The following is a 4,418-nucleotide window of genomic DNA, read 5'->3' on the forward strand; positions in this document are numbered from 1 at the left end:
GCCATCTGCTTCAGCCGTTGGTGGAGCAGCAGCTGAGACAAACGCTGCGACAGCTGGTGTTCCTCGGCTTGTGATAGGGGTGTAAAACCCACCACGTGGCGGTTGCCACTCGTCGACAGCAGGTGGCTGTCGTCGTCGGGGAGATCTGAACGGGTTCTCAACGGTGCGCCGAGCTGCGCGTCCTCGCGGCTCCTCGATCCAGTCACGCGACCGCGATCGTTCTTCGGTATTCGTTGTTGTTTCCTCGTCGAAGGAATGTTCTCGTACCATCTCCAGTGAATAGCTCAACAATGAACTAAATATATCTTTGTTTTGTCTCCCGCTTCTTCTTGGCTTTCGGCCACGGGACCTTCGTCAAGGCAGCAAATATACACACTGACACTAGTGAGGTTAAACACGCCACGAGGCGCCTACTGACTACCATTCACTAAAGTACTCAGTGCCTCCACTAAGGTATCGGAACCTTTGACAAGTCACACACACAGAGTGTGTGTTTGCAATGGGTCAAACTAACGCGCGACCCAATTGCTCTGCACGCTGCAGAACAATGATGTACTACGTATACATGTACTGTACAATGGAGTGATGGGGTGGTCACATGTGCAGCAATCGTAGTCATTGGGGTAATATTTGCAGGGTTTTTGGGCATTAATCTGGAGCGTAGGGGTGGGATGGTAGTGGTGGATGGTAATGACTTTGACTGCTAGTCAGTACCACCATTACCCTACCACCCACGCTCCAGAATAACGATACGGAAGTCAAAGTGATCGTAGTGGTCCATGCCGAACATCGTTACTGTAGTTGTGAATGCTGGGGCTCCAGAGGCCGTTATTGGGGTTCATTACTATGTCTACTCCTGATCTCGATAGTGGATCTGTATGGTGGTGATTGCAGGGTAGCCTTTGCCGTGCCATGCTACGAGAGTAGAAGTTGAGGTAACAGGAGTTAGTTAGGCAGGATGGGTGGGTGTGGGTGGTATGCATTATTTGGCGAGCATATGCCGTGGCTGCAGGAGCGGCGGTGGTGGTCGTGGTAGTGTAGCCAGGTTCCGGGGTCGTTCCGTACTACTGTACATGTACTGTACGTCCTAGCGTACGCTTCGAGTGTGCAGGCTCCACCGTAGTGGTGACGTGGTAGTCACGGAGAGCCGAAGCGAGAACGCCAAGTAAGCTCAACACGATGGCGTACTAGTAGTACGCCATCAAACAAGTATCGTCTTGGAAGCTTGAAGCTCAAACGCGATGCATGAAAATACCTATTTTCTACCGATGTGATTGGCCCTATCAAACGTAGTGTAATATGCATTAGTTACGTTTTTTATTTGCTTGAACAAATAGTTTCTCAAATTTACTGTTAATCACTAGGCATTTGTAAGTGAAATTAATTAAATCCTGGCCAATTTGTTTTTAACAAGTCGAAAATATACTGTAATGCGTCGTGCATTACGATGCCGTTATTTTCGCCCATATTTCATGTCATTTTCTGGATTAAGTCTCAATATTTACGTTAGTCCACACAAATTTGTTTGAGGAGGTTTTGGGAGCCCAATGCAATGGATGATTTTTTTTGGATATCCCAAAGATAAAGAACTGGCTCTAATTTAGGGATGGGAACAAAAATATTTGGGGACCGCATCCCCAAATATCGATGTACCTACCCCCAAAACTTATTACAATAGTTGTACCTTCGAAGGATAATTTGGGGATGCATCCGGGTGTTTTTGTCCCCATTTCGCCGGATTTGCCTTGGACGTCCCAATAACTGAAGATTTTGGGGACATCCTGCTGATTGGGACAAAACGCCCGGATAAGTCCATAATTATCCGTACTGTAACATACCGAAGTTTTGAGTCACAGAGTTGGGATAGGGACCCACGTTGGAGATGTCATTGATCAGCAATGATCGGCCGAGCAGTACTACCCAATAGAAATACAGAATTTATTTCACTGGATATAATACATCACCCCAAGAAGTAATACCGTTATTATCTTATAGTGCTCATTTGATGGATTGGTCATATTTCCCTCCAATATACAATACCTTTGAAAACGAATAATCCTCCATAAATTACTTTTTTTGAGCATTCAAGATCACAATTTTTCTATGTTTAAGGTCTGCCTGCATTACTCTGGAGTGTCTGGCTGCACATCTGATTGGACAAAATCCAGGAGTTGCAGTTGAAAATTTGAAAGACGTCGAATGAGGGAGCCCAGCGCCATCCTGCAACTCAAGGGACGTCACCCCAGTTACCTTGTCCCAATTGCCTAATACACAGGTACGGAATCGTCTTGTGCACCGCTGATAAATCGCCACGCTCACGCTGTTGTGCTAGGACCTCCTACGAATTCTCTCTGTAGGATCTTCCGTTCACGGTATGAACGAACTTTGATCTCGATCTCGTCTAACACGCATTTATGCATCTAAGTCACATGTATCCGCTGTCGGCGGCAATGCGAGAACTGCTCCTACTCCGCGACAGCCAATACGAGACGGATGCACCCACGAAGGACAAAGGTCGCTTGTTGCACGATGACTTTGTCAACATGAAGGCATCATGATGGAGCGCAGCAGGACAGGCAAGTCCAGGCCCACCCCCAACGAACAAGCTTGTGTCAAAGGATATTTTACGACGAGCTCAGTTACAAGGATCCAGACACGACATTACAACTTAATTGAAAATATCTTGATATTTGTCGAAATATTGAGAAATACCATGATAAACCATCACCGACATCGAACTAGTGTGTGACCGAAGTTAGTGTGAATACAATCACCGGGACACTTTTTCATATTCAAAAATCAGTGCAAAGAATCGATCGATAGATTTGGCGAATCAGCACAAGAGTCCAAAATTGGGATAAAAGGACAATACTACGTAGTAGTTTGTTGTACCGATATCGTTCCGGTGGATTTCTGCATGCTGTTGGCAGCGCAAGCTGGATTAATAACGTTAGGGCATCCCCACCGGTAAGACTGTATAATGAGACTGTAAAATGCCGTTTTACAGTTCCAGTATTTTGATTTTCGTCAACCCCAGCGGTAAAACGGTAAAAAATCCGCATAATTATCATACCCGGAGATGAACCCGGAGGCATTAGTTTACGGTGATGATGTGGAATTCCCTTGTACGATCCTTGACCACCTTCCCACCCTATACAGTATAGTCAATAGTAGGCTGCCACTTTAGGTACTTCGAAGTACATGGACTCACCATGGACGATGCGGTTGAGAATGACGACTGTTCTAAGCAACGGGTGGATGGAAGTAAGGAAAATCGGTCATTCACACCTGATAACTTGTGTCACTGCTCAGTGAAAGTTATGCTTTGGTTGGGTGGCCAATGTACAGTGAAGTGTGAGCCACGAGCGCAGTTGAAGGATCCATTTGCTCGAAGGAAAGTGATTATTGGCTTTCCGTCAACTACATGACACCGATGATTGGACAAAATTATCCATTGATAACATGTTATTGGCTAATTCATCGAAACTGTATTTTACAGTCGCGACTGTAAATCTGGCCGATTTGCAGTCTCGCGGTAAAATTATACAGTTTCCTGTATTTTACAGTCGCCCGGTGGGGTTGTCAAAACTGTAAATAATCCGGATAGAACTGTATAATAGCGTTTACAGTCGCACCGGTTGGGGATGCTCGTAAGCTTGCCACGGATTGTACTGTCAGATGTAATAGAATGAACAGGCTCTCGGCAGATATCTCATCAAGGACCTGATCCATTTGACGGAGACTGCAGGCCAGCAATGAGTACAGTATACGAACCACTCGTTCGATTTGAGAAGCGATTTACCCTATCCACAAAATTGTTTTGTAGGGTGCGTCTGGTAACATTTCACAAATAATATTCCATTTTCTGGCAAAATGGGATAACCAAAAATGCCATTTTCAAAATGGAGGTATGCTTAAAAGACCCATTTTGTAATATGGCGTTTTGTACCTCTTCAACGAGTATAATACTGTAAACCCCGCGTGGAATTATTGGATTTGGGTTAAATCTCTTCAAGCAAGATATGTTTCAATTTTGATCAGATTTGTTGAATTCGGTCCCAAAATGGCGTTTTGGGACTGAATATTGTAATATTTCATGTGGCCAGACGGGTCCTAACTAACTGTAGTGATGAGACTTTCGAAGGCCTTGCAGATTCGTACAATACTGTACTACAATGAGTGCTTGACTTCTTATGACGGTTCTACAGTGTACGTACGGTGATCGATTGGCTTAGTTTCTGAACGCTTACGATTTCAAGTACTTTCATTCGATACTAAACCTTACGCACAGTACAGTCTGTAGTAGGGTTTATACAGTAGTAGATTGGAGTGTCAATTTGGCTGTTTTCTGATTAATTCTGCATTCCTGGTAACTGCGAGGAGTAAAGCAAGCACGCCAACATCATTTTGCGCCTTCC

The sequence above is a fragment of the Aphanomyces astaci genome, assembly GCF_000520075.1.
Source record: "Aphanomyces astaci strain APO3 unplaced genomic scaffold supercont1.150, whole genome shotgun sequence".
NCBI lineage: Eukaryota > Oomycota > Saprolegniomycetes > Saprolegniales > Verrucalvaceae > Aphanomyces > Aphanomyces astaci.